This window comes from Phoxinus phoxinus (genome assembly GCF_949152265.1).
Source record: "Phoxinus phoxinus genome assembly, chromosome: 1".
NCBI classification, from domain to species: domain Eukaryota; kingdom Metazoa; phylum Chordata; class Actinopteri; order Cypriniformes; family Leuciscidae; genus Phoxinus; species Phoxinus phoxinus.
The window spans coordinates 23,935,803-23,948,133 of record NC_136876.1 but is presented as its reverse complement, the minus strand read 5'-3'; the positions used below and the strand labels follow the sequence as shown (position 1 = coordinate 23,948,133).

Genomic DNA, 12,331 nt, shown 5'->3' with positions numbered 1-12,331 from the left:
ATTCTCCTCTGAAAACGATTCTTTCTAAAAACTCCGACCAGAGCGGAGATTTTGGAAAACTCCGTTTGCACGTTTGCATGTAAACTGAGAAAAACTGAGTTTTAGGCAGTCAGCGTCACAGTATGCGACAGAACTTGCACTGCGTCAAAAGTGCGACCTATATTTTCGGGATTCTGATTGGCTAACGTGGGCTTGAGCTTCTCGTTACACTGCCACCTATAGGTTTGGCATGCTCTTGACGGCATATACACGGGTTCGTGTAAACGAACACTTTTCTGAAAACGGAGAGGGTGAAATGTCCGTTTATGAAAATAACCGGCCACATGTAAACGTAGCCTAAATGAACAACACCGTAAATAAAGACAACAAAGAAACAACAAAGATAAATAAAAAGGAAAAGAAAAATATCTCCAAAGAAATCGTCCTCAACGTAGGTTAACTGGAGAGGAAAACAAGACAAACTGTTTTAATTATTGAGGTTTATTGTAAGGTTCAAATAAATTTAGTTTATTGTCTAAACTGCGTCTGGGCATTATTTTCTGACAGCACGTGGGGAGACTAGGCAGGGATTTATATGACGTCCACCTGTGAATGCAGACACGATGGCTGGATTGCGTTTACATTACACTGAGATCCGATCACAATGCGTCCTCGACTACCTCCGAAACTGCACACGCTGATCGGATAACATTCCGATCAGAAGCGTGTTTACACTTGTCTTTTCAATGTGTATGTGGACAACATCCAGATACAGGTCGCATGTTAATGCCAAGTGTAAACGCAGCCAAAGATGGGTCTGTACCAACTGTTTGTGATCCAAGTATCCAGCCTTTCTGAATGTGCTTTTTAACACATTGCACAAATCGATGTCGTTACTTTGAACCAAAAAAACGCTCACCGTATAATTCATTCAATCTATTATGCACAATTCAAACTCTGTACGTTTTCTGTATAGATAAGAGACTTGTACTAAGAGTGGAATGTTTATTTGCAAAGGCCAGCACATCAACACATTTCAGTAACACGAGTGATGTTGGTTGCCAACAGCGTGTTTTTGTTCCCACCCATATAGAGGCATTTAGGGCATGCTATAATAAATGATCTGTAGGGTATTTTGAGCTGAAACACATTCTGGAGACACCTGAGACTTCTATTACATCTTGTAAAAAGGAGCATAATTGGTCCCCTTTAACGAACAGTATACTTTGGGCTTAACCTAAGTTTAGGTCCCTTCCTCATTAGCATAGGCCTATACTGTAGCACCCCTTACAAGGTTTGAACACACAGCATTTTAGCAAATATCCATAGTCATGAAATCTACAAAAGTAGGAAGGAACTTTGCGACATATAAAAGCTGCTGTACTGCGTTAAGTTTATTGCATTTAATTTAAATGTTGCCCAGCCAACATTTTTACTGGCCCCACCAGAATAAAAATGATCACTGTTTATTTTTAGCAATGTCATTTATCTTTGCTAGATATATGTATACTTTATCAAATAAATAAAAAATTCTCTACAAATGTATTTTGTTTAAAAAAAAAGTAAAGCTGTAAAACAATATAGCTGTAATGTAACATCATAAATCCATAAAAATAATTTTGCTGAAAAACAATGGAATATAATACAAAACATTACTAATTGGTTTGTATTTTAACACATTCTTACTGATGCTTTCAAAACCATCACGATCGAGTCTTTTTGCAATTTCGACAAAACCTTGTCTGTTAGCCAGTTAGGCCTAGATAACATTATCTTGGTGACAAATCAGCAGAATTTGCAACAGCATTGTAGAATACAAAACAGAAAACCAAACGTTAAGTTTGCAAGGCATAAAAAAAAAGGTTGTACCAGATCAATGAAAGTGATTGTTCAGTCAACTGGCCCAAAACACTCATTCGGACCATCCTTACTGTCGGGCCCTTTAACCAACTTTAATCCAAAGTAATTTCCCTTTTGATTTCTCCTGAATGTTTGTCTGACTGCGGTTTATCACTTCTGCTGGAAACAGAATCATGTTTACTGGCCAAGTTGGAATGGATCCCAGGATCATAAACATGATGAAAGACATATATGTCAAAGTCTGAAGAAATCATAAACTAAAGTCAGCATAAGGAAATCTGTAGAATTGAAAGTTCCTGGTTCCTTACAATTGTGCATGGGATATGTAAATAATCTGAAAAATGAATGCAGTATGAAACTGTTACATCTGTAATAATGTGGACAGTCATCTTGACTATTTGCAATATGGTCCAAATATTTAAGGGGATTGAGGGGACTTTTTGAATTTTGAATGTTTACAACTCTCATGCCCCTCCCCCACTACCACCGAGCAGCCTCCCATCGAGTTCGAGCTCGTCAGTGCATGTGCACTTTTTCTCTCCACCGTCACGCTTCGTACAATTCAACACACCTGCGAACTTCAGGCGTGTGCATGTGATATTGTAACGTGCGCGAGGAGGGATCTGTGGTGTGCGCACAAACTGTGATTGACAGTCAGATCTCACACAGCCCTGCGCTGATTGGACAAGAAGAACCGGGAGTGGTGGATTTTTGCAAAACAAATAACAGGCTCTAGGTGGAGGTAGAAGCGCGGGACTTTTTTCTAAAACCGGCTGATTTATGTTGTTCTGTCGGAGCATAGTGCTGGTTTCAGTGAATATGATCAAAAAAATCTTGCCGACTTCAGCTTTAAATTATCTGAAATTAAATTATTTTTAGTTAGTTTGTAAAACAGCTGATGGAATCTGACCTCTATCTAATCAGTCATATTTCACCATCCAGGATGTGAACCGTGTCTGACTTGGCCATTTGTAAAAATTAGGTTTAGAAAAAAAGTTTATCTGTTGCAGTATGAACAACCTTTGAGTTGTTTTAAGCACGAGTCAATCGGGTCTCCAGACAGTCTGGTGAAAAGCAAGCTCAGGGCATAAATAAGTAATATCAGGAAAAGCTGACAGCTGCTGCCTGCCTTTCGATGAAACTAACAGGGGTTTCACATAAGCATGCAAGACTGAAAACCTGTGCCATAGCAAACGAAACATGGAGGCTTTAATATGATGATCACAATGAGAAGAAAGTATGTATCATACACTTTTGAGGTGGCAAAAGCATGTCATATTCTGACTTTCATCTTACATCAAGTCAAATGGACACTTTTGCATTAAGGCATTTTAACATTGGCCTATGAGCCTCTTTAAATCAAGTTTGCACAAAAAAGATATCTGACTGCTCTTAAACATCACATAAAATGTAATTTAGATCCACCTAAAAGAAGAGAGTAGGAGGAAATTCAAAGAAATGACAGAACTCAACTGAGAAACTGTCTCAAAGATCTTGTCTGCAGTGCAAGTTTTTCCTTTGCAAAATTCTAATAAATATTAATTGTATCGTTTTTAACACTGATAGTAGAAAAACCGGTTTAAAAAAACCTGAAAACCCAGCACAGCAGTTTGGCATCAGTACAAAAAAACAAAACAAAAGAAATCAGTGTATACTCACTATGTATATTTAGTATAAAACAAAGAAACACTGACAAACTGGAAATAACTTGCACTTGGTCTTCATGTAGCCGACACTATTCCGTTTATTTGGCACAAACCAACCAAAGCTTTACAATTTAATGAGGGCAGCTGAACAGCCAGGTTGACATGCTGACCAGTTAGAATGGTTGAAACTTCTCAGCTTATTAACTTATTCCTATCAATAATAATAACAACCATACTGTATGCTAATTAACGGACTGAAAGAACATCCATCACATTAAGAGAGACACTCTCACATTTACACATCTATAGGTTCACTCAGAGAGTTTCCTGCATTCAAAAGTTTTACGTTATCTTGGTTACACCCCAATTATTGGACTGGGGATGCGTTTTCATGATAATCGAATGTAAAGAGTTTTATCTCTAAAAACAGCTTATAACGCTAGTATATGGGGCATCGAATACAAGTAAAAATAAATCGCTAGTTAATACTAGGGCTGGGCGATATGGGGCAAAAAATATATCTCGATATATTTTGCTATATCTCGATATACGATATATATCTCAATATCTTTACAGGAAAAATAACCCCCCAAAAACTACTGCAAAAACAAATATGCCAAATACCACACAGTCTTTTTTTTATTGAAGTGCAAAGAGGTAGGCAGTTCATGTAGGAACAAAGAGTTTCTGCAACATTAAAAAAAAAAAATCCCTGTATACAAAAATAATAATTTAACTGTAAAATAAAGGAAGAAATAATACATATTGCCTTTTCATTCAAAAATAAAACAACTCAACTCAAGGTAGGCAGTGTAGGGTTTCCCGCAGAAAATGTTTTGTCATAAATGTTTTTTGTTTTTTTTTACCTCCATGTTATAGCCTACCTTCAAGTCACAGCCTACGTGCCACCATATAGGCCTACACATCAGCATAAATGATCCTGATAATTATTTTTAAATAAACAAAATAATACATTTGTTATTAAAGCATTAACATTCACAAACCACTGTTAATTTAACATAAAAGCAAGCAGGCTGCGTGCATGGTTTGCCATGACTGAATGCGTGCAAAGTGCGCTCCCTTAATAGTTCCTAAAAAGCTGACATCGCGATCTCATACATCATTATTATCATTGATGACTGCACAATGAATCTTCCATAATGTCTACACTTTGTTTGTTATAATCAGAGGATTTGCCAGCATGCAGAATTCAGCACTGAACAAAAAGTCCGTTTTGAGCGGTGAGAGGTTTCTATCTTAAATGCTTCTGATTGGCCATTGCGTTCAAGAAATCAACACGCATGTCTGTGATTGGCTACATTGCTCAACGCTGCAAAGATGCTACAAATAGAAACTCTGGCCTGTAAATCGTTTCTATTTTGTTTTAGTTGTTCTTGATGAATAACAATTTATTAGTTTTTTATGTGTTATTCGTAGATATTTATATTTAATCGTTTTATTCTCCCGCACCCGCACACACAGAGTGAGTGCATTAGGCTACCGCCCGCGCTGAGTAACCCCAGAGTGCAGTCTGGACGATGGGGCGGGGCGACACTTTGGGGCGGGGCGACACGTGTCGCTCCGCCCACTAACAATTTCATTGGTTTATAATACAGCAATCTTATTGGAGTAGACACTTGAGGCATGAGCATGCGCATTCCTTTATGTACGAGTTTATGAATGATCTTCTACGCAGTTTGGCCGTAGGCTACTACGCATGGCGATTTCAGGGACGATCAATTAAATAATGTATTTATTAACTTAATACGAGTTACAGTTAATACGACTTAATAAGTAAAATTAAGTTACTGTACAACAAACAATCCCTTCAAAGGCAGACCGCCGTGTAATATAGCCTATACGTGCTGCTAAATCTGGGGAACGAATTTTTCATTCGTGGCCACGATATACCTAGGTCTATATCAAGTGAAGTCAAGTCAAAAAAATGTGTAGCGCTCAATTCACATCGTTTTATAGCAGCTTTACAAAAAGTAATATAGGCCTAAGCATTGATATTGAGCAGTTTTAGAGCTGGGCGATATAAAGAAATATGTTGCTGATATAGGCTACGATGTTTTAGATTTAGCTAAATTATATTTATTAATTTACCCAGCAGATAAATCATTGGCACTTTAAGTGAGCAATGATCATGACTGCATTAAATTACTAGCATTGCAAGGAGAGATAGCCTATTAAGCTGATAGTAGACAATATTTTCCGCATGTCATGCAGGGCTGCGTAATTTTACATCCTTAATTTATGCTTCTTCATTTTTCCATTAAATTGGTGAATAAAATAAACTCGGGGTTGTAGGCTACACTACATAATGATATAATTCACTGTATTTCAGTAAGACACAGGTCCGAAAGTGACAAAAAAGACAATAATAGGCTACCAAATAATACAAGCCCTGGCCATTGTTTTTTTTGTTTTGTTTTTCTTTTTTGCGTACAATGGGAATTTAAAAACCTGCAGTGCTGAAAAGGGGAGAAAAAATTCTACTAAAACAGATATTATTATTTTGATCTATAGCAAATATTATTATTTATGTGCTCAATTTAAATAAGTAGGCCCTAGGTATAAATAAGTAGGTATAAATAAGTAGCCTAACTATTTGAAGTAGGCTACTGTTAGGCTATAGGCATATGCACAGATTTACAGCGGTGATTTTTTTTTTTTAATAGTTAGGCTATAGCCTATGCCAGTGTTAATATTTGAAACTATTTTAACAGGTAAACAACATGGAAATATGAGTTTGCCATTAAACATTTTATTTACACTTTGTGCCAAAAAATGCAAGCAGAACAAATCTCGTTAAAAAAAATCAACAAAAAACGGTCGTTTTTAAAATTTAAAAAATGTAGGCTACATTTAAAAATTTAAATCAGCTGTTTGCGTTCGGGTTTGTCCGATGTCTTTCCTTTAATACAGCGATTTATCATAATTTGCGTAAAATCCCGAGTTTGATGGAAATATGAAAACAGCTCTAACGTTAGGCCTACACTGGTGCTTTCACCAAGCGTTCGTTTTTAAACTTTGTCTATTCTGTGTCTTAACAATAAAACATTAGCCAATAGATCTTAACTAAAATTACCATGGTAAACCGATAATATACGATTAGAGTTAGCATTTAATATTTCTTTAATATGGACAAATCATTCACAAAAATAATACATAAAGAATGCGCATGCTCAGGCTTGAATCGTCTAGGCCAATAAGATTGCTGTATAATAAGCCAATTAAATTGGGGGTGGTCGGAGCGACACGTGTAACCCCGCCCCAAAGTGTCGCCCCGCCCCATCGTACAGACTGCACTCTGGGGTACTACCCCGCGCTCGCACTCGGCCATCAAATCTAGTCCCGCGCCGCACGTCTCTAGATCACGGGCCCGGCCCGAGTATAGCGGCAGGAAATATCGGGCTCGGGCAGAGAATCTAAGCTTTAAACAGGACAGAGTAACACGGCGGATATCGCTCATATACATTGTTTTGACGACGTAGTTAAGGCGGCAGGCGTGTGTTGCTTAGGCGGCCGCCTTTAGCACAGCACAGAAAGCAAACAAGCAAAGTGGCGAAATCAGAATTAAATATAAAAATATATCGATATATACGATATGTCAAAATACATATCGAGTTTAAAAAATATATCGATATATCGTAAATATCGAGATATCGCCCACCCCTAGTTAATACCACTACCAAGGCTCAAAATAGCCTCACACTAACATGGTAGCATAATGAGGGTCCCTACATGCAAACCGAAGCATTGAGAACTTTGTAAGTGTACAGACAGTTTAATAAGAAGATAGGCTACTTTATAAAGACAGTACATATCGCGTATACAGGCAGGAGCCATCTTGGAAAACAGTCTCGACTAGTCGAGCCACGAACGCCATGCTACGTTAGATTTCACAAACGTAATTCCTATCGACCAGCTCACTTAGCACAACGTTCGTGGCTCGACTAGTCGAGACTGTTTTCCAAGATGGCTCCTGCCTGTATACGCATACTGTATACTGTATATATGGAGTCAATCTAGAGTGTTATTAAAGCAAGTATGGCTGACTTCCATGTTTTTCTTAAGGACAATTTCCTTCTTGACGGAAAAAGCTTCAAAGGTTCAACAAACAACTGCTGCCTGACAGACCTCTCAATGGTTCCAACAATAACTGCTATGAATCAACCTCCCCACCCACATATCTTCAACTGTGAAGGTGTGTCTTCAACCACAGTTTCCCCAGAGTTAGTTTTGATTGTTGCTAATGTGACAACAAATGTGATGCCAATGAAATGAAGTTTCCCTTTCATCTTTACCTACTGGAAAACTAGGAATATAATAATGCCTGGAAGATATGTTATGCTAATGGCTCAGAAGGAGCACTTATCTCATACAGCAGTATGACCAAATATTACAGATGCTGGAAGCACTATGGCAAAGAGCAGAAGCAGAACTTGTTTTGGGGTATGTGGGTGCAAATAAGAAAGCTACAGAAATAGCATGATAAAACCTACAAGAAAATTCTGCAAATAAGAAATCAATTTGAAATATTACGACGTTCCACTACTAGCAAAAGGTACAAATGGCCTTCATTAGATCAGTGTACTCAGTGATAATGGTGTTAGTCATTAGGGACCCAGAAAAAAAAGAACAAGTTGTCTAATGTTGTGGTCTGAGTCCCTGGAAAAACGAACTCAACACCCTTCTCTGAAGCACATTATAAGTGAGAACACGAGATAGAGGAACTTGCTTTGTCAGTGACAAAGTAAGGGTGATGATGATATCTACTCGTCCAATCGTACTTATTAGAACTGATACAGACTTGTACTCACATGAAGATGATAATCTAGTACTATTATAACAGAAATAAAACATATTGACCATAAATTTACAGTTAGAAACACCTGCATGTTTCATCAGCTGTATACACATTACATTAATGGTGAACATAACTTATTTACTAAAGTTTCCATTAAAATGACTAAAATCTGATTATTTTACGTTTATAATGCTGACAAACACAGGGGTTAAAGAGAAAGCCACATGATGAAGTTCATCACAAGTAGCTTTTCCACAAGCGGAAGTAAGAACTAGGCCTAGAGGTTGCAGGCAGCACACAAACACAAAACAACATAATACACATGATGATATGACACTACAATAATGCAATAAAAACATTACTTTATCAGGATGTAACATAAAACCCTAATGGACATAACTGATAAGAGAAAACTATTAAGAAACATAGTTATATCAATTACGGTAAACATCAATGGTGAGGTGTCACACAGACAATTCTGGGAATGTCAATGTATGGTTTCCTGCTATTGAACTTTCTAAACAAAAGAGGAAGATCCACATGGCTAGAGAAACAAAGTATGAAGATATGGAGCACTAATTATTGCAAACATGACGTAAATATCATTAAACTCCAACCCTTGTAGAGAGGAAGTGATGCGGTACCACGTAATACCATCATATTATCAGACGGTAAAACCAAAAGTTTGGACACATATGACTAAATATACAGCATGTTTCTTGTGACCTTATACAATTAAGAACAATTTGTAATGTTTTGGGCCAGATAGTACAGGTAAAGCAGTCATCAAGTGTGCACCACACATGGGAAATGTACCTCATGATGTTAGTTAAAGGGACAGTTCACCCAAAAATCTAAATTCTGTCATAATTTACCCTCCCTCAAGTTGTTCCAAACCTGTATGAGTTTATTCTGTTGAACACAAAATTAGATATTTTGATTTGAGGAATATGGGTAAACAGACGATTGATAGTCCCCATTGGTTTCTACAGTATGGGCAAAAACACAAAAACACAATGTAAATCAATGGGTTCCATCAACTATTTGGTTACCAACATTCTTCAAAATATCTTCTTTAGAAAATATCTTCTATCTTTAGGTGAACTACCATTTTCAGGGAATATATCCAGTGTGTGCAGATACTTTGGAAAAGCTTAAAAATATAATGTTTTGATTAACGTTAATGATGTGGTCACTACATCATTCCCATAATTGAATTTATATAATACCGTAGTTTGGTGCCTTTACTGTTACTTTAAACTGTAGAACATAGAAATAAATAAAAAATGAGAAGTTGTATCCAAACCATTCATGAGGACTGTTATATATACCAAGGTAAATTACCATATATAAAAATAATAAAGTAAAATAATTATATATATATATATATATATATACACACACATATATATACACATTTATAGCTATACATAATATAACAAATCTCGCAATCAATAATTTCGGTCATAGTAGCCTACTCATTTGGCGAGTAAAAGCCATGAAAGGCATAAGCGAGGATTCCCTCGGCCATATACTGGAAGAGGTGACGTCATGGCGCAGAGGTGGGGAATCCCCCTGGAGACAGCGCGTGAGAAAAGAATATAACCTTCCAACCAAACACTAAAGCATTAAAGATGCCAGGACTGGATAAAAAGCTGATTTTATTTGGCCTAATCCACTGACAGCAACAATAATGAGAAATGAAATCGAGAGACTTTTTTTTAGGCGACTATTAATAATAATAATAATAATAACAATAGGCCTACGTTTCATTTATCATTTCAAATATGTATTTTGTTTAACCTTGTCTCTTTTCGTTAATTTTCACTTTCGTTTATTATGCATCTTAGTTTACGTCACCCTATTTATTCTCTGTAGTGCCTAATTAAGAAATGCAAGTAGGCTAGCCTACTGATGATACTACAAATGATGACAATCATTACAGTAAAGCATCGACTCTGGCTCTGAGTATTAAGGCCTATTTATTTTACTCTTGTCCCTTTCTGACTTTATTTAATCGATTTCTTAATTTACCTCGTCCAAAGTGATTTCAGCATTGTCGATTGGGTCCTATAAGTAGGCTACACTTTAGCACTATTGTAAATGCTGAGAAGCACACAAATAAGGCTTTACTGGCTGACTCTGAGAAGAAGAGATCAAGGCGAGTGGGCTCCACTGACAACATGGCATCCATAAATGTGCCATACCATAAGCAAGAATCTGCATTTATGAGGAAATGAAGATATAGCCTACAGCAAAACAGATGGGGGAGAATATCAGGTTACAAAACAAAAAAACTTTGTTTCTTTAAACTCTTTGTTTTGGTTATGGACTTGGCAGCATACTAAGACGTGTTTGTGAAACTAAGTTCTCCAAGTAGCCCCTGGACTACTACTGCCTTGTCAAGTCACAGTTACATTCTTCTAGCTTCATGTAACGGCTCATGTGAAACAATGTGTTCATTATTTCCGTCACGAGCGCATATCCCGTTCTCTAGCGGTTTGGATTGTGATCGATACACCAGCACAGCCTGAGCTAAAGCAACACTGCAGAACACAATCTGACACAGAAACTGAAGAACACATCTTCACAGAGAAACCAGCCACAGAACTGCGTCAAAACGCGTTACTTCACTGCCTTAAAAAGCAACTTACCCCTCTATGTGTCGCTCAAGGTTTCTGAGAAAATGTCCCCCGCCGAAATAAGCGTAGTCAACACGTTACTGACTTTAATAACTACCGTTTAAGAGATCATACGCCGTTTTAAAAATATATTTTCAACTTTTCCGTCACTACAAACACGCAAGCTAAAGTGGACTATGCGAAAACGGGCTGCACATTTCCAGTTTCTCCTTGATTGACAGGCCTTTGACGCTCTCGTGAACGAGATCAGAATTATGTCCAATCACTGAACTCGAATGACACAAAGAGGCGGGTCATAGAGCCAGCGCGCTCGAGAGCCCCTGTGTTTATATGGTTTATTGCCCTGGCTCGACAGGCTCTTCCGACAACTCTGTCCTCCCTCGTGACGCGCCGCTGTGAAGCACCGCACGGCGGGGGGAGAGAGCGCTGCTAGAACAGCGCGCCTGGAAGTCATCTGAATTACTGGCAGTGCTTGCGTCATCTCAACTTTTAATTCAGTGAATGTGAAAAGTGTAGCCCACTGTCGTGATTCTGCCCTAATCAATTCCCCACCCCCTCCTTTTTTAATAACAAAGTGTATGTTAAAATGTGAGCACAAATCACAAGAGCGAAACTATATTAATATTAGGCCTACCTTAAAGCGCATTTTATTAATTTTTACAGAAAATTATCATAGCCTAACAGAATAACGATATTTAGAACCTAAGTGTAAGAATGGCACAATATAAAAAGGCGTTTATTTCAGAAACAATATGACTTAGCAAACAAATTTCAATAAAAGTTCTTGACTGGACTATTTGTAAATTGAGACGTTTGTAGCCCTAAAACCTGGAATAGTATTAGCTTTTTACAGCTTAGGAATTTATAATGGGATTTTAGATTATCATTTTTTTATTTATGTATAAATGTGTATGTTTAATATATATATATATATATATATATATATATATATATATATATATATATATATATATATATATATATATATATTTTTTTTTTTTTAAGTTTATTTTGTGTTCTTTTTTTGCACAATGGTTTCAAAATTCATGTTTCAGGTGTGACTTTCTGTGATTTATTTATTGTAGAACAAACAATTGTCAAGTAATGTTAACCACAGTCATTTCTTACTCAGAAAACTGTGTTAGAAACCCCTTTGGAATTCCCTAAGGAAACCCACACTGAATTAACTTTCTGGGTAACTTTCATTGACATCTTGACTGAGTGACTCTGCTGTTCATTTCAAATTCTGGTTGTTATGAACAGTTGTGGTTGATTTAAAATAAACGTTCCCAATAAAATAAGGTCCCTTGTGTTTGTACCATTATTGGATATGCATTGTTTCATTAAATAGGCCCTTCCTATATTTCCTTATTGGAGTATAAAAACTG

General features: G+C 37.0%; 1 protein-coding gene across 2 annotated transcripts in view; it reads right to left on the bottom strand.

Moving 5' to 3' along the window:
- stat3 (signal transducer and activator of transcription 3 (acute-phase response factor)) overlaps nt 1–11,241 on the bottom strand; it is a 39,589-nt gene extending 28,348 nt beyond the window's left edge. Inside the window, exon 1 of one of the 2 annotated variants that reach the window (XM_079624069.1) lies at nt 10,956–11,241. The gene's annotated coding sequence lies outside the window, so the exon portion shown is untranslated. The remainder of the gene's footprint in view (nt 1–10,955) is intronic. The other variant, XM_079624072.1, reaches the window with a different exon arrangement.
- Between the last annotated feature and the right edge of the window lie 1,090 nt (nt 11,242–12,331).